At 43.7% G+C, this 26,715-nt stretch overlaps 1 long non-coding RNA gene across 1 annotated transcript; it reads right to left on the bottom strand.

The window, feature by feature from the left end:
- Positions 1-11,966: 11,966 nt before the first annotated feature.
- Positions 11,967-26,185, bottom strand: LOC141991710 (uncharacterized). The gene is made up of 5 exons (XR_012640441.1): positions 25,746-26,185; positions 21,660-21,787; positions 20,218-20,478; positions 13,156-13,293; positions 11,967-12,043 (listed from the first exon to the last, which is right to left on the bottom strand). It is a non-coding gene; the product is annotated as an uncharacterized LOC141991710 (long non-coding RNA).
- Positions 26,186-26,715: the final 530 nt, after the last annotated feature.

Genomic DNA, 26,715 nt, shown 5'->3' with positions numbered 1-26,715 from the left:
TGGGAACAAACTTCTTCACCCACATGGAACCTAATGATTTTAATGGAGGTCCACCCATATTCACCACAATGTAGGATCTGGACCAATGTTTGTAAACACTGACTATCTCAGAGATCACTTATTAATTAGCTCTACAGTCACCAAATTTGCTCTCCCCAACACATCTTACTTTTCCCATTACATGTAAAATAAGTTTTAATGAACATTACTTCTCCCGAAGAACAGAGAGAGATGGGGCCTGATTGTACTCTGATTGGAATTAGCATAAATCCGAATAACTCCTGTGAGTGCGGTGTTGTGCACTTTACGCTGGTGTGAAACTGGAATTAGCAATATCAGGCTCAGACCCAATTATCGCTTTAAACAAAACAAAAAACCAACTTCAAAACGATGACCAAATTCACAATGAACAATGAATCTACAGTTCATTCTCTGGAAAATAGATTAGAATATTCCTTTTATAACATGGTTTTGAAAAGCTTATATTATATATTAACTATGTTGATAATACTTAAATACATTGATCTACTAGATATATTACCACATTTATGCCCCCCCCAGTTTATCTTGTTTAGTATAAACTCATGTGACAGTATAAAGTTTTGCCTCTTATTATGCAGCCTTTTTTGTCTGTATTCCAACTTTCTTTCCCTCAGTAACACAGAAAAGCCTTGATTTCTATTGCTTTCCAGCTTTTTCTTTGTCTGTGAAATATTCCTGGTTTAGAAGGTCTGAAGTCCCATAGCCTCTCTCATAGCTGATGGTGCAGCCAACCTGTTACTGCTTATTTTAATCTGTGTGTCTTGCTAAACTGCTGTTAAGCTACAGTCCTTGTGCCTGAAGGAAAGACAAAAAAAACCCAGCAAAAGGATCTTGTGATGTAACTCACTTAGTTTATTGTGTAAAACAGACTCTTATTCAAATAGCTTTCCTCATGGATCTGAGTTTCTGTCCATCTAGAGAGCTTGGTCTGCAGGTTCTTTGACATCCAGGGATTATAGGATCAGCACAAATAGGCTTTTTCTTTGTTTGGCGCTTACAGCCTCATTTGGTGATGACACTTGTTTCAATTCAGCACTGAGATGTCCAGGTGAAGTGGCAGTGAATCTCTAGAGGCAGCTGAAAAACACAGAGCTTCTGGGCAAATTCTGTGGACTAAAGCCTACTCTACATGCAGCACAGGCCAGAGGAACTTGTAACTCGGGTCTTGCACGCTTCGCTACATATCTCTGCTTAACAGGGCATATGGGCAGGTTACATAAGGAAGTAGGAGAGTCAAGAACAGTGGGACATGATTTCACATTACGCAAAAATAAGCGTCCAGTGGCTGAGATGGAACCAAACGATACTTCAGTTTATGAGCTAGAGTAACAGATTCTGAGCAGGCTACTGGCCTCCTCCATGGGATAGATGAATGGAAATATGGCAGGATAAAAATCCTACTATCAATAATTCCTACCCAAATCCCAACACCCTTGTTCATTGTCAAAGGCGAACATATGAGAAACGTATGAGAAACTTGCACAGCCATCAAGTTGTTATTTAATGGGTGCAGACCGTCCACGTCACACTTTCAGTGCTCTGAGGAGAAGTTAGTCTTAGGAAGGCAGAGTGACATCCCCATCTGAAGGGTCTCCTCTCTTTTCTACAGGTTCTGGTACTGTGCTCATCATTGTAGTATCTGAGCACCTTCCAGAAGTGCATTAAGTGACAGGATTAACAACTGTCCTGTGTGATTCATTCTTTCACTTACCTATTCCCTAAGAGTTGTTTTAACATATACATGCTGCTTTACATTACAGAAGGTACAATCTAAGAAGTGGCCTGTGCACTTGGGGTGGAAGGTGGCGAGGTTAGTGACGGTCCTTAGTTCCTGTGGAAGTTCACTCCACAGTCCAGGACCTGCGAACACTGTTTCCTGCACAGATGAGCTTTACTCTTGCAGTGGACAGTCCCATTGTGGCTGAGGAGCCGAATTGACAGCCACAGTCCTCACCCTGGAGTAGGGTGACCAGATGTCCTGATTTTATAGGGACAGTCCCGATTTGTGGGTCTTTTTCTTATATAGGCTATTACTCCCTACCCCCTGTCCCGATTTTTCACACTTGCTGTCTGGTCACCCTCCCCTGGAGCTTTAGGCAATTTTTTAGATATCCTGGGCCCAGGACATTGAGAGCCTTGAACTTGATTTGATATTCTATGTAGAGAGCAGAGGACAGGTTTGATGTGCTCACAGTAACCTATGTTGCTTTCTGTACTAATTGGAGGTGATGGCTTAATGCCCAGGTAGATCTTGTTGCTATATTCCAGAAACATGCAAATCCCTCTACCATATCCAAAGGACATGAGGTGGTGAATTCATCCCACACATAATGCTGCATGTTCACAAAGACCATAACATGTACCACAGCAAAGGAAAGACAATTCTGTCCGTGGACCTCTGTCTCATAAAAAGACCACTTCACAAAAGAGGACTAAACAAAGAAAGACACGGATATGAAATGGGTCACAACTCAGGATTCCAAAAGGCACTTCTTAACAAACATCTGCACAGGGCTGTGATGCCTACCTATTGTGTTGGTCATTCCGTGCCTCTTCTGTGAATATGGGCTCTAAGCAGTTGCTAACCCAACTGTTTATATTAAATAATCACATGCAGAAGTTCTTAGTTACTCTCCTGAAGTAGGTACACTTCCACACCTGTTTACACAGATGCACACCAGCTTGCCAACCTGATACACAAATAAGAAGTGCCTGGCTTTTTACTTCAGTGCAGACTTGCAACTATTTGCCAGACTATCTCTGCCTTGTTTAAAAATACAGGAACTAAACCAAGTCCATTGGCAACTAACAGTGACACTGTCCTGGACATGAGTATTAACAGGTATGAGTATCACATGAGGCTTAATCACATTTTGGCCCCTACAAACTGCCTCTTTGGGGTTGTATAAATCTTTCAGGATATTAGATCTTGCAAAACTTCATTGCCTACACTTTTTAATCTGCTGTATAATTAATGTGGCATATATAAGCCATTTAAATGGGGGCAAACAATGGGAACCCCAAGAAATGGCTGTTTTTGTTAGAGAAAATGTGAATCAAGATGCAATGTTATCTGAAGATATAATAGGGGACGAAGAGCTTGGACTCTTTGGGTTTGTCTACACAGCAAAAAACAAACAAACAAACAAAACACCTAAAACCCACAGCAGTGAGTCTCAGAGCCTGTGTCAACTGACTCGGGCTCACAGGGCTCAAGCAAGGGCGCTAAAAATAGCAGTGTAGACGTTCAGGCTTGGGCTGGAGCTCAGGCCCTGAAACCTGGAGGGGGGTGGGTCTCAGACCCTGGGCTCCAGCCCAAGCCTGAATGTCTACACTGCTATTTTTAGCCCCATATCGTGCGTCCTGCAAGCCAGAGTCTGTTGCCCTGGGCTTTGAGAATTGCTGCTTTTTTTTCTTTTCTTCTGGTGTAGATGCACTCTTTGATTGTAATTCTCAGCTCTGGCTCGGACTCACAGTGTGACGTTGAGCACAGAGCACCTGAGCGCTTAACTTCCCTATGCCTCAATTTCTTCACCTGTAAAATGGAGATGATCATCTTTACCTACCTCTCACGGGCATTGGGAGGGAATATTTGTATTTGTAAATCAGATTAAACATGTTATATTATGTACAAAAGTGTTTCCCTATATTGTCCAAAAAGTTCACATATATACACCATTTCTAGTCCAGTGGTAACTAGACTCTAAATCCACGTATTGATCAGTGGGAAAAAAAAAAGATAATGTCCCATGTCTCCTATCTAGCAAATCTAGGGTGTTACCTTGAAAAGCTCCCATTAAAGTCCACTATGGTTCTCTGTTCTCCCTGCAGGGTCTGAGAAACTTCTAGGTGTTTTTCCTGAATCAGGAATGCAAAATCAGTCCTGTAACCTGTAACACAGCATAGACTATGGGGCTCTTGAGGTGGACAACGATAAATCTAATGGGATTTAAAAACAAAACAAAAAATCACCTGGAATAGACTTCTTAGCTAAAGTGTGCAAAACATCTTTGATATTTATGAAGACACTGAAATTCGACAGAGTAGCCCCAGAGGAGATATTTGTAGGGATAAAGGACATGAGAAGCAAGAGGAAGACCAAGGACAGGGTAGGCACACCATGCAATGAGGAGGGAAAGACAAGAACAGAAAACACAGCAATGGCCGAAGCGTTAAATGCCTTTGTTTCAGTTTTCACCAAAAAAGTTAGCAGTGATTGGATGACTAACATAGTGAATATCAATGTAAATGAGGTAGGATCTGAGGCTAAAATAGGAAAAGTACAAGTTATGAATTAGACAAGTTAGATGTCTTCAAGTTGGTCTGATGAAATACATCCTACATCCTAGATACATCCTAGGTCTGAGCCAGTAGCAATTATCTCTGAGAACTCATGGAAGATAACAGAGATCCCAGAGGGAAAGGGGCAAATATAGCACCTATCTATAAAAAAGGGAATAAGGACAACTCACAGAATTATAGACCAGAACTTTGGTACCTGCAAAGATAATGGAGCAAATAATCAATTTGTAAGCACCTAGAAGAAAATATGGTGGTAAGTAATAGTCAACATAGATTTGTCAAGAACAAATCATGTTAAACCAATAGCCTTCTTTGACAGAGTAACAAGCTATAGATGGGGGGAGCAATAGATGTTTTAAATTTCTACGTTAGTAGGGCTTGTGATTCTGTCTCACATGACCTTCTCATAAACAAACTAGAGAAATATAGCTGAAATGAATCTACTATAAAGTGGGTACAGAACTGGTTGGAAAAGTGTACTCAGTAGTTATCAGTGGTTCACCATGAAGCTGGAAGGGCATATCGAGTGGAGTCCCACTGGGATCTGTCCTGGGTCTGGTTCTATTCAATATCTTCATAAATGATTTGGATAATGGCATAGAGCAGAGGTGGGCAAACTACGGCCTGCGGAACCATCCTGCCCGGCCCCTGAGCTCCCGGACGGGGAGCCCCTCCCCTGCTGTCCCCCCTCCCCCGCAGGTACACTGCCATGCGGGCTGTGTGGCTGGCTCCAGCTGGGCAGCGGGGCTGCAAGCTCCTGCTGGTCTGAGCGGCAAGTAAGGGGGGTGGGGGGTTGGATAAGGGGCAGGGGGTTCTGCGGGGCAGTCAGGGGACAGGGAGCAGGGGGCGGTTGGATGGGGCAGAGGTTCTGGGGGGGGCAGTCAGGGGACGGGGAACAGGGGGGGTTGGATAGGCGTGGAAGTCCCGGGGGGGCCTGTCAGGGGGACGGGGTGTGGATAGGGGTTGGGCCAGTCTGGGGACAGGGAGAAGGGGGGGCAGTCAGGGGACTGGGAGCACGGGGGGTTGGATAGGGGATGGGGTCCCGGGGGGCGGTTTGGGGCTGGGGGCCCGGGAGGGGGCAGTCAGGGGACAAGGAGCAGGGGGGCTTGGATGGGTCAGGAGTTCTGAGGGGACTAGTCAGGGGTCGGGAAGTGGGAGGGGGCCAGGCTGTTTGGGGAGGCACAGCCTTTCCTACTCAGCCCTCCATGCAGTTTCGCACCCTGATGTGGCCCTCGGGCCCAAAAGTTTGCCCACCCCTGACATAAAGAGTATACTTATAAAGTCTGTGGATGATACCAAGCTGGGAGGAGTTACAGGTGATTTGGAGGACAGGATTAGAATTCAAAATGACGTTGACAAACTGGAGAAATGATCTGAAAGAAATAGAATGAAATTCAATATCAGACAATGCAAAGTCCTCCACTTAGGGAAGGAACAATCAGTTGCATACATACAAAATGGACAACGACTGCATAGGAAGGAGTACTGCAGAAAGGGATGTGGGGGTCATAGTGGATCACAAACTAAATATGAGTCAACAGTGTAACACTTGCAAAAAAGCAAACATCATCCTGGGATGTATTAGCAGGAGTGTTTTAAGCAAGACATAAGAAATTCTTCCACTCTGCTCAGCATTGATAAGGCCTCAGCTGAAGTACTGGGTCCAGTTCTGGGCACCACACTTCAGGAAAGATGTGGACAAAATTGGAGAAAGTCAAGGAGAGCAACAAAAATAATTAAAGGGCTAGAAAACATGACCTATGAAGAAAGATTGAAAAAACTGGGTTTGTTTAGTCTGAAGAAGAGAAGAATGAGGGTGGGACATAACTGTCTTCCAAAGGTTCTTCTAAAGAGGAGGATGATATTGTTTTCCTTAACCAGTGAGGACAGGACAAGAAGTAATAGAGTTAAATTGCAGAAAGGGAGATTTAGATTAGACATTAGGAAAAACTTCCTAACTGTCAGGGTAGTTAAGCACTGGAATAAATTAGCTAGGGAGGTTGTGGAATCTCAGTCATTGGAGGTTTTTAAGAACAGGCTAAAGAAACTCTCACAGGGATGGTCTACTCTAGATAACACTTAGTCCTGCCTCAGTGCAGGGGACCAGACTAGATGACCTACCAAGGTCCCTTCCAATCCTACACTTCTATGATCAGGAAAGTGGGAGAGGTTGCAGGATTCATGTCTTTTTATTTGTGTCAATTTGCATGGATTTTTAATCCCTAAAATTTGCTTTGAGCTTTGTTTTTTTACAACCCTAAAATCAAAACTCAGCCAAAATCACATTTTGCCTTGTTTGGGATCAAAACAGCACAAAACCTCTGAAAGCCCCATGTTTTCAACCTGATGTCCTATACTGATGCACACTCAACATGAAATATGTCTCAGGCTCACTGGGAAAAATCCACAAACCTTGGCAAAGCTTTTGGGAAATCTAGCAGGAGTTTGATTTTAAAAAGGCAAAATAGGTGAGTTTATCTGATCTGTAGGTTTCATTAGGACATCATGCAGAGCTGGAATTGCTCAGTATTTCTGAAAATCAGGCAGTAAGTCAATAATTGTTTAAGAATGGGGCCAAAAAGCAAATAATTATTTGAGATCGTATTTTTAGAACAAGTGCATTTGTGCGGCAGCAAAAGCTCTTTATGGCTAAAGAACAATAATATAGGGCCCGATCCAAAACCTATTGTAGTTAATGGATCTATTAACTTCAGTGAGGTTTGGATCAGACTCAAGACATTCATTGTTGTTCGTAAGAAGCTAAATATTTGACTTTTCTCAGCTGTGATTAGCAGAGACCTTTCATGTCTTGTGTAATCTTAGAATAAAATGAACAGGGGAGACATAATTTACCTGCCTTTTGGCTTTCGAAAACATTCTTGTATGTGAGGTCCTTGAGTAAAATAAATAACAAGGATGTAAAAGTCTAAGTCCTGTTATGGATCACAAACTCATAAAGTGATGTGAAATAGAGTCATCCTAAGGGGCTACTTCTCACAGAAGCAACTAACGTAGACCCCATGGATCGTTAATATAAGCAACAATGTTACCTTATGTTGTAAGACAATTTTTGAATGGATTGTAATGATTCCCTACAAGTCTATATGAGGGACCCTCTAGCAAAGAAATGCAGATCACACCAGTGAAGCTCACTAGGGAATCTCCATCCCCTCTTATACCCAGGCACCATCTAGAGGCTGGGATCATATGACAGCTAGGAAACTCAAATTAACACTGTGTCCTTTAACACTAGCATGTCCAATAAACTCAGGCAGCACACAGAATTTGAGATAATGTGACACTCAATAGAGATAGTTGGAAAACTTTGAAATTACAACACTTTTTTGCAAGTTTTAAAAATTAGGTTATCCAGTGGTGAGTTATATTTGTTTGATTGATTTTAAAAATTCATGAATAATTTCAAACCTCTTCCACATTTTTTTTCTGTATTTTTATCAACTATAACAGGTAACCTGAGTTACTGACTGTATAAATATTTGCCCCGAAACTCTTGAACTATTAGGAGTTGACGGTTGGGCCATATGAAAAGAGAATTTTGCCTACATTTACAATACATTATTGGATTTGACCTATGGCTTGGGCGCTGAGAGAATTTCATTACTGTTACTAAACTCATTCCTCAAATGGGCACCTATAATCTATTCAGTATATTTACTAATGACTTGTAGTAGAAAGTGGATGAAGAGTTAGCAAGAGCGGCCAATATTACAGCTATTTTGGTTATTAAAATCTGTGGAGGATTGTGGGAGGATTTGGGATGACTTCACCTTGTGATGGATATTTTACCTGATGGACATAAACAAACTGTGGGACTGGACAGCACAATGGGAGATTATGTTGATCAGGGACAAATATAAGGTAATGCACATTGGCAATTAGTAGCGACATTGCTCAAATAATCTGAATTTGGGCTCTGAATTTGCAGGCTCCTCTGAGGGAAAAAATCTGCTGCATGAATCATCAATGTCTGTTTCTTCTCAGGGTTTTTTTTTTTTGTAAGGAAAATATGTTGTTTGGATGCTTTAAAAAGGGGATAGAGAAGAATGCAGAAAAAGCTATAATGATAAAGAAATATGGTATAGGCTCGTGTTAATACTGTGTTCAGTTTTGGTCAATTACCTTTATGAAATATATAGCAGAGACTAAAAAGTTCCAGGAAACATTGCTGAAAATGTTTGTAGGCTACATTATTTGTCTTCTGGAAAAAACAAGCCTCTGTTCCTTGAGGGATGTAAGCAGTATACCCTGTGATCACTGTGCAACAGCAGCAGGGAAGAAAAGTCAGTTCACATTAGATATAGGCCTAGATGCTCGCTTCTGCTTTTGAAAGCAAACCGAAGCGCATGTCTAGGGAGACATGGAAAAAGCTGGGGGGGGGGGGAATATTGCTTCCATGGCAATTGCCCCCAACTCATGGAAACCTCTCCACTAGTATTCTGCAAGGTTTAGTCTTTGTAAATTCATCGATTCCAAGGCCAGCACAGACTGTTGTGATCACATAGTCCGGGGTGGCCAACCTGAGCCTGAGAAGGAGCCAGAATTTCCCAAAGTACATTGCCAAAGAGCCACTTTAATATGTCAGCAGCCCCCCACCAGCTCCCCCACCACACCCTCCCAGCGCCTCTCACCCACCTGCAGCCCCGCCAATCAGCGCCTCCCCCTCCCGCCCCACACATCCCAATCAGCTGTTTCGTGGTGTGCAGGAGGCTCTGGGGAGGGGGAGGAGCGAGGACATGGCAGGCTCAGGGGAGGGGGCGGGAAGGGGTGGAGTGAGGGCAGGGCCTTTGTCAGAGCCAGGGGTTGAGCAGTGAGCACCCCCCAGCACATTGGAAAGTTGGTACCGGTAGCTCCAGCCCCGGAGTCGGTGCCTATACTAGGAGCCGCATATTAACTTCTGGAGAGCCGCATATGGCTCTGGAGCCACAGGTTGGCCACCCCTGATAGTCTGATCTCCTGTATAACACAAACCATAGAACTTCACCCAAATAAATCCTGGAGTTTATCTTGATTTAACAATGCCAGTGATGAATCCACCACAACCCTTGGTAAGTAGAGATGAAGGATAGGCAGGAGGAGGGGAGCTGGGGGGGGGGGGAAGCTGCTCTCCAAGGTATTATGCCACCCACAAACCTGTGGGGCAGTCCATCACAATTTAATGCAGGTTACCCTAGGCACTATGGACTCCGTAGAGGGTCTGGGGGCAACTGCCAGTGGAAGATTCCTGAGAATAGTGCTTCATCTGACCTGTGCTGCCATGGAACTGGAGGACGGACTAGGGGAAGCAGTGTAAGAAGACAGAGGTTTAGTGCAGTTGGCTCTGGCCTCTGGCAGATCTTTTAGCTTCAAGGTCTGCAGAATTTTGGGAACAAACGCTCTGGACATTTTGTTGGCTGAGGGCCAACCCTCCCACCCCACAGAAAAATTGGGAATTCAGTTAATTTCCAATTCCCAACACATAAATAACTCAGACTGGGGAGGTAACAAGTCCTTGGGTCCAACCCAACTGAATTCAAGGGAAGTTTTCCATTGACTAAAATAGGAGGTGGATTGGGCCGCAGTGACTTATAACTAGATGGCACTGTTGCAAGACAATTACTTGGATAAAAAGAGACAGAATCTCAATTTTCTTACAGACCAAACATTGGAAAGTTTCCCATTAATGGGGAGAAAAAAGGCTTTACAATATTGTTTCTGCTCTTTAATATTAAATTTCAGAAAGATATAAATCTCACGTTGAACTGTGTCTTCCGTGCCACCTGTTAGAGGACGAGGATGTCTCCATCACCCACCAAGCTACAAGGAGATGATGATTTGTTATTAGTATTACGGTAGCACCTACAAGCCCAACATGAGATTAGATTCCTGTTGTGTTAGGTGCTGCATGAACACATCATGAAAAACAGTCCATGCCTCAAAGAATAGGCAAGGCAAACAAAAGATGGAAGAGGAAATATCATCATGATCCCCAGTTTACAGATGGAAAAATTAAGGCACAGAGAGATTAAGTGACTTGCCCAAGGTCACATGCCAAGTTTGTGGCAAAGCCAGAATTGACTCTCAGTTCCAGTGGAATGCCTTACCATAAGAGCACCTTTATTCTTCAATATTATCATAAAACAGCTATATTTGGGTTTAGATAGATTTTCCATTTTGGCAGCTATCATCAGAATAATTTTAAAATATGTAAGTGATAGTAATCATTCACTGTTACTTAAGTGGCCTGTGTTTAGAGCTAATTATTAAGCAGCACCAGCAAAACACATTAATGAAGAAAAAGATACACAGACGTTCTTGAAATGCTTTAATCAGAATCACGTGTACAGTCTAAGTGAAACAGTAGCCACTTTTGTAAGAAATTCAGATGTGGAAACCCTTTCCGATTCAGATAGATCACAATCAGGTTCTGTGGCTGTGTGTTTGTCTTACAGTGATGTAAGTCCATTGATTTCAGTAGAATTGCTCCTGATTTACAGTGATACAACATCAGCATTAGCACACTGAATTTAACAAGTAGAAACTGGTAGAAATTCTACTGGCCATACAGTATGCAGATATCCCCCAGGACTGTTTTTTCCCCTCCCCTTAAGCCTTTGTTTTCTTCTGAAGGGCAGAATTTGACCCTTCAGAGTCTATTTCCCCTCCTCCCCCTTATTCACTGGAACGAATTCATGATTCTATTGGCAGAATTCCTATTAACGTCAATGGGAACTCTACACATTGAATGAAAGGAGAATGAATCCATAAATGTTTAAGAATTATGCTATTAAAACACTACAGTGCATTTTATTTTTATTTAGTGTACTTCATATGAAGTATCATAAAAATGCTTTGCAGAGAGAAGGTATAATAGGGAGACAGCTGTTCACAGAGTGGTGTAGATGACTGATTTAGATGGAAAAGGACAAATGATGCATAAAAGTGGAGGAGAGAAATAGCAAAGCTGGATTTTCCAAATGGTAAAGATGCAAGTAACAGTCCTCACCAAGTACAGACATCAAAGGGAGAATGGAAAGATGCACTATTGAGGTGGGTTAAACATCTATCAGACTAAAGCAAACAGAAAGGTTTCAAGGTGATATTTGAAAACACAAAAGTGGCTTTCAGGGAGGGAAGGATGGAGTGAGTTCCAGGCAGATCACACGGATCAGTGAGGAAAAAGCCTCTCCCATCATCTTGGCTATCCCCTTGTTGATGCAGAATATTAACAATCTTTGCCTGGGGTAGTTTTAAATGACTCCAGTGCTTGGGCTTCCACCACTTCAACGAGATCACAGCAGTGTCATAAGGGTTGTTTTGGGGAACTTTAATATTCATTCAGACAAAATTTCCCTCTGGTTAATTTAATCCCTGTGGATAGCACACAGGAAAAGGTATGTTTAGGGACAGAAAACCTCTTCCTGAGGTCTGGCTTTATTGTCTTTCTATTAAAACATTATAGCACTTTACATCTTCATATCATTATACAGTTTAACTAAGTTTAACTAAGTAACCTACATGGGGAAAAGGAAGTATTATTATCCCCAGTTTGCAGATATGGCAAAGGAGACATAGAGAAATGAAGTGACTTGCCTAAAGCCAAGTAGAAAATTAAGGTTAGCACTGAGGTTAGAATTTAAGAGTCCCTGAGCTCCGTGCATCTCTTGTAGTCCAGAGTAAACAGCTCACAGTCCACAGCTGGCTGTAATGTAATCACAAAGCTCAAAATTAAACACTTGAATAGTACCAGACCTATCTAGTTAATTAGATCACTCTTAAGGAATCCATGATTTAGGAGCTTTTAGGGGTAGCTCCTCCTGTTTCCCTCTTTGGAGACTAGATATGCCCCTCTAGGTGTCCTTAAAGTTAATTGGGAAGCCACCCTTCTTGGCAAGGCAGTGATCTTACAACTGCCTTCCTTTAGAGACAGACAAACTGAGGAAGGAGAGAACTCCTGCACATTTTTGCCAGAGTTGTGTTCCCAGTGACCTACTCCCAATAGCCAAATGGAAACACAATTAATTGGTAGTGTGTTTTTTCTAGCTCCACCCACAATCCAAACTCCATCCACTCATGAAACCAAAATAAGATGCCACTCACTGGAGATTCTGCAGTTCTCCATAATGGCCCAGATTCTGATACCCTTACTCTGGTTTCATAGCATTTTCCTCTACAGGTAGTCTCTTTGAGATAGAGTGACCAAAACTGAACCTAGCAGTGCAGGTGAGGGCATAGTGGGTGGTATTTTCAAAATTGCCTAAGGGATCCTAACTCATGGAGAGTCAATGACGGCTGGGCCATTAGCTTCCATAGGCACTTTTGAAAAATCTCACCCATCACTAATTTACATAATGGTATTCTATTACTTTCAGTATTAGTCTCCATCTCCTTCTCTTGCACTTCAATATTTTGTTTACTTTTTTTGACCGCTGCTGCACACTGAGCAGAGCTCTTCGTTGAGCTGACCACAATGATGTCATTTTTCTGAGTTGTTACAGCTAATTTAGATGGGGCATGAGCAGGTCAAATGGAACCTTCTAATGGGCCTGATTTCGCATTTGTCAACATTGCATTTCATTTTCCATCATGTTTCCCCCAGAGATCATTTAGGTTATTATTATTATTATTACAGTATTCCAGTAGCACCTAAAAGCCCCAAGATCAAGGCCCCATTGTTGTAGGCACTGCATAAACACATAATAAGAAATGGTCTCTTTGCCATCTAGTCCAAACCCAACAAACGGTAAGGAAAAGTATTATCATCCCTATTTTACAGATGGGGAAGTTGAGGAACACAGAGATTAAAGTCCTTACTCAAATGACAGAGGGAATCTGTGATAGACCTAGGAATTGAAACCAGATGTCTTGATTCACTGTCCAGTGTCTTAACTTCAAGATGATCCTTCCTCCCAAGTGGGGTATCTTATCAATCCTCCTGCGTTCCTGTGAGAGCTAGAGGGAGCAATAGTGAGATAGGTTAGGACATGGTGCTATAAAATATGCAGATGACATTCATCACTGTCATCAGATAGTGTGATATCGTTGCTTTCCTCTTACCTGGCTGAAATTGGCACTTGATAAGGGCAAGCTGTCTGCAATTGAACCCAGCTAAGCGAGGTGGTGCTAATAGGCGGGGGGAAGACTTTTGAGAGGAAGTCTGTTATGTAGGAGGGGGTTTCCTCCATTAATGAGAGGATATGTCTGGTTCATCAATGGGGGTTCATTTTGGATCAGCTATTGCTGGAGTTACAGGTAGCATGGTGACCGAAAGCACTTTCCCCACCCCAGTCGTTATCTCGTTAGATATTTGCTACCTTTTCTCTCAGCTGGAGACCTTATTGCACCTATGTAATCCATGCTACTGTGACTTCTTGATTGGAGTACTGAAATGTGATCCACATGAGGCTATACTTGAATACTACTTGGAAGCTTTATCTCCTGCTCACCTCTTTGGTACTGTTTGTTATCTGGCATATTATTATACTTCTTCTGCAACGATTGCACTAACCCTTTTTGTGCTTTTTTGGTGCAATGCCAGTCATTGACTTTGTCCTAAATGTCTTTGACTATCAGGAAAATTGCCTCTCCTCCAATGAGACACCCCACAGCTGCTGATTTTAGCAGGCATGTTCATTACATAGGCCCTGATCCTGCACCATTAATGTCAGTAGGAGCTTTTCAATGGATTTCAATAAGTCCAGCATCAAGCTTGTAGTTTCTAGATTCAAACATCAGACAGCTGATCCCCATGGACTCTTAATAGAGAGCCTTCAACTCTGGAATTCATTTCCCCTCCTTGCTCAGAGAGTGACTAAATTTGTTAATATTCATCTCTTTCCTGAGCCTCTGGCCTGGTGGATTAAGTGTGGCCTGTTCTTTTTCTTTTGGGGCAAATAAATGTGTATTAGTGAGTAACAGACATGTGTGGAGAGAAGTTTCTGTACTCATTTTAGAAATCTAATAACTATGTTAAGAACAGGAGTATTAAGAGTTGTATGGAATTACAATTGAAAAGGAAGGCTTGTGAAATTCCAAACAGAAAATTAAGATCAGTTTAGGCCATTAACAAGGGAGTAAGAAGAGTATTGAAAGAGACTTTGTCAGATCCATGCCAAATTGTGAACACATGATTTGGAACCTTAAGATTCCTGTGAATATCAATATAAATCAATGATTTTTGTGAGCAATTGAACATAAAGCAATTCAAATGTGACCAAGTATATGATTTTTTTTAAACTTGTGACACTAGCAAAATTAAACCATTGAAAGGCATTTGTAAAATGCAGGGATTTATTTTCCCTTTAAAAAGGTTATATTTACATAACATCAAGGGATTTCTCCCCTGCCCCACAAACACACTAGTTAAACTATTTTATTGAAATGAAAAGCGAATACAACAGGCAATGGGTCTTTGTCTAGCAAAACACTGAAATATATGCTTAATTTTAAACACATCAGTCATCCCAGTGATTTTGATGCTCACATGCTTAAAGACAACCTGTGCTTTAGTCCTTTGTTGGATTGGGGCCGTGATGATGTAGGTGAATCAAGATCAGACTCTTCAGAGAAGATTTTAAATGCTCTTTGTTTACAGACGGGATTAAACATAGCTAACAAACCCACAGATCAAGCATAACTTTTATGTTGAGTCACCTGACATGTCTCTAGAAATTACTTACTGCTGGAATTTGGTTCTCATTGAAAATAATTATCCAATTATTTTAAAATGAAATAGAGTTCTTTGAAGACCGTGATGCCTAACTAAAAGTTTTTTTTTTAAATTGAAAGGCCAGTTTAGCACATTGGATGAAGTACAGTGTGAACTGAAGGTCATGTAATGTAGATGGATTATTAGATCTGAGAGGCAGTGGATAGTGCACATAACAGGATTGTCCGACATTTTGCACCATATTCTGAGATCGACAAAACAGAAGAGCAGTGGGGAAACGACAGTGTAAATAACAATAATAGTTTGTGCTTATTAAATTCAAGGAGCTTTGGTTGAGGACCCGTAGCCCTAACCATGCTAACAGTTATGCATGTGCTTAACTCTGTACTTCTGAGTAGCCCCTCTGACATCAGAACCACTAAAGAGACAAGACGGGTGAGATAATATCTTTTACTGGACCAGCTTCTATTGGTGAAAGAGACAAGCATACACAGAGCTCTTCTTTCACGTTACTTTTGAAAATTTAGGTTACAGATGCCCTGGGTGAAATCTTGGCCATACTGATGAAAATGGGAGTTTTACCATGTGCTTCTGTAGAGATCTAGAGAAAGAGCTGCTCCCCCACAGTCCCTTCAATTATTCGACACTTAATGATCCTCTCTAAGAACCAGACGTTCAAGAACCGTGAGTTTAACTTAATTCCCTTCAGAAAAAAACTTTGGGGTATTTTTAAAGTAAAAAACAAAATTACCAAAACTTGATGAAAGATTTCATTCTTTTTATATATATACATACACACACATCATACATAATTGAGAGGCCAGAAAATCAATAGGCAATGCAATATAAAATAGCCCTCGCATGGGGGCCAATCCTAGCATTGCTTTAGTTACTTAAGAGATAATGACAATGGAATGGAATATTGTCACAGGATAATTGTCTCTTGCTGGTAGATAAATATCAACCAGAGTGGAAGCATATAATATATATAATAAACATAAGAGCAAAGATGAGAAATGTATTTTAAAGCAGGAAATATTGATCCTGTAACAATGGTCTAATCCAGCAATTATAACTGTTCATTTACATCTGTTCATTTCTGTAACATTCTCATGTATGCTCTGTTGTTCCCTATGCAATTATTTAACAGTATTCAATTTTGCCTAGAGAACAGAGTTGTATATCAGCCAATCAGAGAACACCATAAGCATGCAAGCACACATTTTAAAAAGCATGTTTGTTTTTCATTGGCTAAATAGTTATGTAATGGTTTTATAGTTATGTAATGTAAATGAATGTGATGAGTTGATATATATATTCCACTTGGTATCACTGTGCATTGGGTAAGTAAGGGACAAGCATACAGAAAGGTATTTTGGGAATGTAATGAAAAATTTATTAGTCTGACACACAGCTCACACTTTCATAGCACATTGTAAATTTGTTGCATCTGGGCTATTTTTTTCCTTGGGTAGATGCTTCATAAAGAAAAAAATACATTGACTGTGTGTAGACTCCTAAACCAAACATTACCCCAGAACACCAATCATTTCAGAGAAAAAAAATACAATTATCTTTATGTATAGCATCCACAATGTATTAAAAGGGAAAAAAACAGAGGAGGAATTTGGACCTTATGTACTACTTTCCCATCTGTACTGATGGCTGGACTTAAACTCTAGCTCCTCTGTTTAACATTTCATAGAAAATGTATATATATTTTAAAAGCATTTTCTTTAGCAAAAAGGATTGTCAGGTCATTCTGACCGGTGTAAATGTGAAGAAAGGAGAAAAAAATTATGGTGACACAGATGGGTACCAAAGTAATTGGATAAAATGAAAATTAAGCAAAGAAATTGTTGGCTGAACGTCAGGAAACATTTTCCAACAGCCACTGTTATATTTTTTTTCCTCCCTGAGATACATTAGTGGTATAATCTCTCCAGAAGGGATGTAATTCTCATGGGTTATTTTTATTTAAAACTAGACTGAAAACTGTCTACTACAGACTGGATTAGATGGGCTAATAGGTCATTTCCATCTCTAATTTCTATTAATTGATTATTGCAGCATATTAGTCTGATAAAACAACAAAATGATTTTCACGCAGTGACCCTAATATCACAAAATATTTATAGTAATAGTGGTAATAGAAGAATTTATCTTGGGTAATTATATAAACCTAATTACCATAGTATCTGAGCACTTCACAATCTTTAAATATATTTATTTCCTGTGAGGTAGGGAATTTCTATGATCTCCATTTCACAGATGGGCACACTGAGGCACAGAGATTCAGGGCTTGTCTACATGGAGACACTCAGGAAAGTTAATCCAAAGGTATGAATTTAAAGTGGGTTAGTTAAACCCAGGCAGGGATGCTCTCATTCAGAATTCAAGTGGTCTTAATTCAATTCAGAATTTCTGGTTTCCATTCCAGTACTCATGAAGGAGTGTGTGTATCTAGATAAACACCTCATCCCACCGCCCACGCACCCATGAACACTTCTCCCCCTCATCCCAAACACTCTTGAATCAGACACTAATCAAACATTTTAACCAAAAAAAAAGTCATTATGAAACTACTGGTGTATGCAAATTATTTGTGGATTTATTAGCTGGAGTGAATTAGGTCTAGATAATTGGACTTGGTGACAGACTTTTAAAGTCTCAGTGATCCTAGCATTTAAGCTGGGAAATTGCTGGGTTTTATTTTATTTTTTCCTCTGGCAGTGAACAACTTCTGTGTTCTTTGCAGCTATCAGTGTTTTAGTATTTCCCTTCACTACAGTCATTTATTGCACTGGGAATCTGGGGACTGGGTGTATGCCTGCTGCACTGTTTTGACTCCTGTACATTGCACTGTAAGTGGTTTGCTTTCCCTCTCATTTGCACCTGTGGAAATCAGGAACCACTCCATTAAATGAAATGGAGTTATGGGGGTGAACAGGGAGAGGACTGTCTTGTGGTTAAGGTACTGTGCCTATTTTATGTAGAGTCAGTTCCTAGCTCTGCCACAGACTTCCTTTATGACCTTGGGTGAGTCACTTAGGGCCAGATTGTGAAATTCATATTCACACTGAGTTATTATTTGGGTTACTGTAAGAATTACCGTCCCGGGGCCCTATTGCTCGGCGCTTACAGTCTGAGTTGCAGCTTACTGACCAAGTAGTCACACTGAAGTCAATGGGAGAACTCATGGTGTAAGAGAGTATTCAATGTAAGGATATCACAATCTAGCCCTTAATCTCTCTGTGCCTCAGTTCCCCATCTGTCAAAAGAGGGATAATATACGCTTCCTTTGTTTGTTTTGGGGGCAGACACTGTCTCTTACTAGGTATATGTATAGTGACTACCTCAGTGAGGTTCTGCTTTTTCTGGCTTGGAGCTACTATACAATAAATAATTACTACTACTAATAATTCATAGATTCATAGATTAAAGCCAGAATGGACCATTAGGAGCACCTAGCCTGACCACCTGCATAACACAGGCCTAAGAACCTCACCCAGTAATTTCTGCCTTAAACCTATGGCTTCTGTTTGAGCTGTAGCATATAGTAAAACTGGTAGGGGAGGAATCAGGCCAGGAGAGAATCTCAGAGTTACGAAATATAATTAATTTGCCAGTGGCAACTGCCTGTGTTCATTACACAGTAATATTGTTTCCTTAGCCATCCAGAATTTAATCTCCCCTTGGAATTTGTATGCAACTGTGCCCTTGTCCTTTCTGGACTCTACCCTGCCATCTGAATGGCTTCTTCGGTTACTTTCCCATCTCTGCACCTGCCACCAGCGAAACAGGGGATTTGCTCCTCCAGAAGAAAATGTTAACTGCTGGGGGGGAACGGGTGTGCGGGGGAGCCACATCTGAGAAGACAGCTAAGCCCAGTTTCCCTGCCGCGAGGGCCAGTGCTGACAGCGGTCCCAGAGACCAGGGTGGTTAGTGTGCCACTAAAATCGTGTAATGGCATCTCCCGTTTAGCGCCCTGGTGTGGCCCAGCGAAACCATGTGGGGATGGCTTAGTGGCCCTAGTTAACTCCCACTGGAAGGAGCAGCTACAGGCCACGTCTACACTGCAGCTAAACCAGGGGAAGGTGGCGCTGTGTGAACTCACCTATTCCCCCCGGGACCCGATCTGCCAAATCTACTCAAAGTTTCCAAGGCCACTCTGTCTTTCATTGTCTCCGAGTCTGTCGTTCCTGGGGCAGGTGCCCACCCACGGCACGGCTTGGCGGCGGGTGGTCCTGGGCTTGGCAGCCGGCCCGTGGGTAGCTCGCTGCTTGCACGGTCGGTCCGTGTGCGCGCAAGAGCCGGGCGCCGGGCGCTGCCCTTGGGGCGCAAAGCGACCGGCGAGCCGCAGCCCGGAGCGCGCACCCGCTCCCTTCTCCAGCCAGGGCCCTGCCCGGCCTTTGTGGCTCTGGGGAAAGGCCGCAGGAAGCGCTATGAAAATCACCCTGACGGCAGAACAAGAGCCCGCCAGCCCTGCCTCCCTGGGGTGGTTTAATAGACTCCGGGCCGGTGCGTAAAGGAGGCTGGGACATTCTGGCAGGAGGTGACAGTTCTACCCGTGTGGTTAGGAGACCATCAGCGAGACTAGGGGCCTGCTACCTCCCTCCTGGCCAGGGCCCCCAGCCTCCTGCCACCTCAGAACTAGGGGGGCTTCCCGCGGGGTCCCCATCAGCAGGCGAGGCCAGTCCTTGGTGATCACCCGGGAGAGCGCGAACGGGTTCAGCCCATAGCCCGGATCCAACGTGCGGGACTAAGAACCATCGATTCCCCCCTGTGCAGACCATTAAAAAAATAACCTCCAAGGCGTGTGTGCGTTCAAGAGGAGCCAGTAACTCTGACCTGGGGGAGCTGGATGCTGGCGGGGCCCCAGTTTCTGCAGGAAGCTTTTCCTTGTCCTGAGGTTCCGCTCCTTTTCTTTCCGTACGAAAGAGAAACATTTCTGGGATCCTCTCTTAAAGGGAGAGGACCCGAAATGTTCTGTTCCGCAACTTGATAGAGGAGGGGGAAGCCGCAGCTTCTGTGTTGTCAACTTGGTTTTACGAATGAGCACTTCTTTGGGGTTCTGCCAGGGCTCGGGTTTTACTCTGAGGGGAGAACCCATCTGATCTGGTGGTTGACTCGCCGGGTTTTCTATTCGGGGCACAAACATCATGCCAGGGGAAACAGGGGAGCAAAGAGCTGCTTTTGCAATTCACCGGAGAAAATGCAGCAGCGAGGGCAGTCTCTGAAGTCGCGTTGGCTCGGGGCACGGAGCCGGCTTCAAACTTGCAGCTTGCTGCTGTGTTTCCCCGGCAGTAATATACGAATAGCTTCAAGCTCCGTCTAGGCGCCTCTTGGTTTTCAGCTCAGCGTCTTGAAATAAATGGCGCAGCTAGCGCGCAGCAACTCCAAATGCCGCAAAGGACATCCAGAAAATAACACACCAATAACTCGAGCCCAGGGTTGTCTTTGTTCAGCTGAAAGGAAAAGTAGGAAAGAAAGAGAAAAAAGAGAGACTCGTGAATGCATCCCAATATAACAGAAAAACAACGAATCATTAACATGCAAATATTTCTATCAGAAAGAAAATTTACTCGAGGTCATATTTTGGCATCTAAAAACTGAATTAATTCTTCTTGAGTCAATACAATTCTTGGCGACACTTAAAAATATACAACGAACATTTTACTTATTGAGCAGTTTGGCTAGAATACAGGTGCACAGTTAACATGGGATATGATAACCACGCAGCTCTCTTCTGGGCTTCACCCTTTAAAAACGGGTTATATGCTTCAGTATTCGGCTACTTTTGAATACCCAGTTTGATATTGCGTGTTTTATTACCTCTTGACCGTTTAACTGAAAACCCTTCAAGTCATGAGAGCATTCAGGATAGTTTCTGGATATTTAAAAATCTCCCTCCTAAATACAAGCGCCACGGATTGTAGAATATTGACTCGTGAATAGATCCCAATCCTTCCTTATTCTGTCTTTTCCAACATGGTAGGTGGAAGATTTGTTTTTTAATAAACAAAAACCACCGAGGTCTTATTTTAACATATTTTCTCCTGTCAAACTTTTCTTTCTTGTCTTCCGCAGACCCAGACTTTACAAAAAAAACAAACCCCCTAAGAACAAGATATACTAAAAATGAATCCGAACGAATTCATTGCCTTGGGAAAGATCCAAAACATTAAAACAAGTCACACGCGTTTTAAGTTAATTTCTAAGACGTCTTTAAGACCCTATCTTGAATTTCCATTGACTTGAACGATTTTTTTTTTTTGCCCGAGAAAGGACTGCAGGATCGGGCCCATAAAGCAAGTCAATATTCTCCAAAATGACACTTTTTAAACAAACATTTTGAAGTTTAAATATTGCCCTCAGCTTATAAAGAAATCATTTTAGGATATGCTTGGCATTATCTGGAGTTTGTAAACGGCCTTTTGTTCCCAGAATGTCAAACCAGATCTGCACAGATCTCCTTATTTATCTTCCAGGTGGTTTGGACAGGTTTAGAAAACCAGCTCCAAGTGTTAATCTTCCCCTAAAAGGCGTTAGATTGCCGCTTTTCACTTCCCTCTGAATAGCTATCCCCGGTACATATTGTACACTCGGAGGAAATTAGACACACCACTCTCTCTAGGAAAATGATTACCTTGACTTTTTTCCCCTACAAGAAAACCTGTAAAGGGGGGTTTTATTGATCGTCTCCAATTACGTAATGCGGGTTACAACTTTTTTTCTGCGGTGCTCTAGGCAAAGCAATTGTCAGAGTCCGAGGGCCTGGAAGAAGAAACAAATATCAGAGCTCGGCAGCAGAACCTGACCCGCAGTTGCTTTTCTCTTTAAACGTCCCGCGGCTAGTCAGGCTCGGCCCTAGCAATCGCCAGTGAATATTTCGTGAAAGGAGGTGAGGGGGGCATGGGATAAAACAATAGCTTCTCGCCACTGAGATTTCGAAACCACGAGTTGGACTATGACTTCAATGAATCCGTGCTTTTCTTTATCTTTTTGCTTTTCTTTCTTCTTTTTTTTTGGGAGGGGGGGTTGGAGAAAAGCGTGTCCTTTTTAAGATTAACTTTGGACCCTTCCTAGGCACATGGGATAGATTTTTTAAAAAACAAATTCCTCTGTCCTTTGATCTCACATACCCGGAGGATGGGAAGCAATCAAACAACAAACGCCTTCCCCTATGGATAAACCAGTGATCACCTTCCCATGGATAAACCAGTGATCACCTTCCCCTATGGATAAACCAGTGGCTTATCGAGCCTGAGGCAGATATTTGAAGAGGGCACCTTTTCACGCTCATTCCTTGAGCCCAGCTGCAAGATCGGCTAGGCCTGGGTTTAAATCAAGATTCAATTTGAATTAAGCAACGGGGGCGCGCGACCACGCGTTACTTTCACGCGGGGTTTCGTTTTGCCTCTCGGGTGATGCAAGTGTATAAGGGTGGAACCGGCTTGGTAAAACTCCCATTGCATTAAACAAAAATAAAGCATGTTGACTACGTTCAAACCCGACACCGCATGTCCCCCTCGCCTCGGGGATCGGTTGTGAGGAGAGCGGGCTGAGCCAAGAGCCGGCGTTGGGTGGCGGGAAGTGGTGGTTTGGGTAAGGAAACTGCAGCGAAATGCGTTTCAGCTCCTCTTCCACAGGCCGGGGGCAGCCGGAGCAAATCCGGAGTCGGGCTGAGCGCGCAGGAGTGGGGATTTCCATTCGCTGAGCCGCAGTGCCCCCTAGTACCGCTGGCACTGGTCTCACGGATCTGCACCCTGAACTTCAGCGGGCGCGGGTGGGAACCGGGGGGCGGGGGCTGGCTATTTGCAGGGGTGCGGGAACAGTTCTCAGAGTGGGGCTGCTGAAGGCGGAAACCAGGCATGTGCCTTCGGACCACTGCAAGCCAGGAGCTGTGCCCGCACCCCTCGTTCCTGCCCCTATGGCTATTTTGGCCCCCACAGGCCTGTGCGCGGCCCTGGGTAGAGGGAGAAATGGGTGTGGGAGACCCCCCCCCATACACCATGGGAAATGTAGCTAGCTCGTGGGTTACACGTGATGCCCAGGCTGGGTTCCAGGGCGCTGTGGGCGCCAGGCAGCGCCTGGGGGATGTTACCCCGCTTCTCTGCAGACAGCGGCTGGCTGGGGTTTGAAGGCTTGGGAGAGGGGCTCTGCTAGACGGACGTCCCATTTCCCCGTCTTTTGTATCCTCAAGTTTCGCCAGCACTAACACCCCCCCCCCCCGGCATCTCTATTGCTACCAGAGCCCCACGAAACCCCGCCTCCGCTTGCAAGCGGCCAGCCGGCTTGAGAACCTGGCTCCGAGGCCATCGCCTCCCCTGACTTGGGTTGGGCCCGGATCTCTCTCACCTCGGGGTGTTTAGGGTTTGGTTTTTTTACAGCAGGAGGAGCGATGCCTTCCACGCTCAAGGCGTTTGCGGCCAAACCGCCCCGAGGGTCCCCAGCCCAGATCTCGGTGTGGCCCGGGGTACTGGTGTGTCTCCAGCTTGCAGCTCTTCCCCGTGCACAGGGCGCAAGACTGGTTTCCTTCCTGAGAAACGGGGGCGGGTGGAGGGTGGGGGAATTCCTTCCCTCCGCCTTTTAATGATCTTTAAAAAAAAAAAAAAGTTTGGGGGCACGGATTTCTGACCGCCGCCGGGAGCACCTGGAGCTCGCCTCTTTCTGTTACGCAGCCCAAGAGCTGCTGGCATGTCAGCGGCACGGACACACCGCAAGCGGACCAGAGGTGACCCCACATACCGTCCACATGCTCCCGCTGCCCTTCTACACACAGGGAGAAGGTGGGTCGCTGACACCCCCCACTTTGACAGCGCTGGAGCCGAGCACTCAGAGCTGAGCGGCCAACTATCCAACAGCGGCCACTGGTTTTTAGCTCCTCGCTCTGCTCCGGGTCTGGGGAAAGCAAAGGGCAGGAAAACACACCCTGTGTTTTGGGCTCTCACCTGGAGACACTCCCCGCAAGCAATTTGTCAGAGGCGCGCAGCATCCCCTGCTCCACTGCCCTGGAGAGCAGAAGGGCTGAGCACCCCTGAAAAATCAGTGTCTCCAGTTGGGGCCACTTCTGAAATTTTAGCCCTGCAGGGCTTGCCCGAGGTCCCAGGAGGACCCCACGCCTGAGAGCCAAGAGCGTGGCCTGTTTTCCACTGCAAAAGTATCTGTCTATCAAGCCCACTATGCGTAACAATCCCCACCAAACAGACCCGGCACAGGGGGAAACGGACGAGTTGTCCTTTGTCATGAAACCGGGCATTGGGGGCCCTAAGTTTGGGACTCCTCTTTCTTCCATGCGTCTGGAAGGGCAAAACTTGCTTTAAAACAGTGCCCACTGCTCCCAACCTAGCCTTCCTGTCCCAGTCAGGAAGTCCTCACTCATCCTCTCTTCCCATGCACCCAGGTTTCATGGGTGTGCTCCCCTTTCCCTCGCTTGGTGCTAGCTTTAGAGGGCGTTGTCCGGTTTTTATATTATATAGGCCTGCCTTATTCCTTGGAGGAGAAACAATTTTCTGGGCAATCTATTTTGGAGCATTGCACTGCCATCCCACCGCATGCATACCTTCAAAGAACAAAATGATTTCGTCTAGTAATTCTTCTCTGGGTCTCGATACACACACTTTAAAACTGAAGACAACCTCCCTTCTATCTTCTGCGCAGATTCAGTGACCTATAAAGACCAGGTTGTGGGAGTTTTTAAATAAATGCATAAGAGACCCTATATCCTGGGTCCCATAAACCCCTCAATCTGCGAAGCTAGAGGTTGGCTCTGGTTTCAAATAAACCCAACAATTGTAGCAGGAGCATCTCGACAGAACATGATGCTTCCAACACCAGAACATGTACACATCGTTCACCCCTCCCCGGCCCCAACCGGGGCCAACTTTCCTTTCCTAAAGTCTAAGGACGTTATGCGGCAGGTACTAAGCAGACTCAGCACCTGCTCACGCCAGAGATGCACTCGGAGACCATGGAAACAGCATATCCGAGGACTATGCGGAGCCAGACGCAGTGAGAGGGGTATTTGAGTGCGTCCATAGAGTGTGTGTGTGTGGGGGGGGGGGAAGTCACTCAAAGGCTGTTTTTTCCCTTCTTTTAAAACCCTCGGGGAAGCGCTGGCGTAGCTGCCAGCTCACCCAAACACAGCTGAGAACCCAGAGTCTGTCGCTGTGCATCATGCGAGAAAGGGGCACTTCAGTTTTAAAGAGCAGTGAGCTTAGTGAGAGCCGCTATGTGTCGATTACTTTAGGCTTTTATTTCCTGAGGACATTCTTAGTTCAATAACCCAAAGAGCAGCCTCATGTGCTTACTCTAAGCGATATCATGGGGCGGGGAAGAGGGGAAAAATGTGTTCTTGACTACCATACCCAGGCTAATAATCTACTCCAGATTTAATAGTGATTGGATTTAACACTCCTCTTTTCCATCACAGCACATTCGTGATCAGGCACAACACAGAAGCAAATATTCGCATGGCTCACTACACATTTCGCTTTAGCAATACGGAGCTTGAGGTTGCTGCACTTTTGGAGGTTAGTCCGGGTACTTACAGCACTGGAAAATAATTGAGATGTTAATCATAAGCAAATCCATTTGTAGTGCATCCTCTGGGATCAGTGGGTTTAGAAATGTAGCGTGTATTAACCCCCCCCCCAAACCCCCAGAGATTATCCACAGTTAAGACCCTCCTTTCCCCTAATTATCTGTATTCAATGTCTGACTAGTATCTTACCTTTAACAAGGAAGATAGGGTTCTCCCTCCAGAATTAATCCCTGAATTATCCCTGGGATCAACCAGTGCTGCAAGGCATGTTCATCCTTTTGCTTGTGCATCCTGTTCCTCACGTGCAAGATTGAGCACATCGTCTCTGCCAGCTCTCATGCTCTCCACTAGCTCAGGGCCTGTGAACCCAAAGTCTGCTCTTGAAAATGGGATTTTTCTAGTGTTGCCAGCACGATATATTGGTGTTGCATTCCCCTGCTAGCTCAGCAACAGGTCTCAGACACATATGCCCGGGCGCATTCACTGAAATTCTTGCGTGGAATACATAAACATGGCACACATGGTAATGGCATGTTTTAATAATCAAACTTTCAATCTTTACTTTGAAGAGTAGCAGCCCTAGGGATAATTTGATTTATCGCAGCCCAGCCAGTGAGCGACCGCCCTCTAGTGGCAAAACCGACACAGCCAATTTCCTATGGTTAAAAAAAAGAAAAATCAGATAAAAAATATTTTTTTAAAAAGTACCTTTCCCCGCAAATTTTTAATGTGTTATTTAAAATACCTCTATATTTCCAGAAGTATCAATATCCCTTTCTAATTAAAAAGGAAACTGACTCGTGTTTATTTATACCTTTTCCCTGGGGGTTGTAATTATTCACAGCAGAGCAGGGAAGGAACACCATCCTCTAGGCGAAAAAACCCACCACTGTATTGCTGTTTCAGGGTGTAAGGCTCGGAAAGAGAAAATGATCTTAAAGCTACTTCTACCACAACTGTACAAAAATGAAATAATTTAAATTCACTCAGATAATCTCATGGCTCATTCCAGATTATGGATTTTTAAAAGAAGTATTCCAATTTGCTTTACTTTTCCATTTTTACTTTGTAATGTGAATTTAAATTAAAATAATAAATACAATATCTTTGATTATAAAGTGATTTTTACCTTATTTTCTCCAAATGTTATTTTATGGCA

Source organism: Natator depressus, chromosome 7 (assembly GCF_965152275.1).
Source record: "Natator depressus isolate rNatDep1 chromosome 7, rNatDep2.hap1, whole genome shotgun sequence".
Taxonomy (NCBI): Eukaryota; Metazoa; Chordata; order Testudines; family Cheloniidae; genus Natator; species Natator depressus.
The sequence above is the reverse complement of the archived record's forward strand: the minus strand, read 5'-3'. Positions and strand labels throughout refer to the sequence as shown.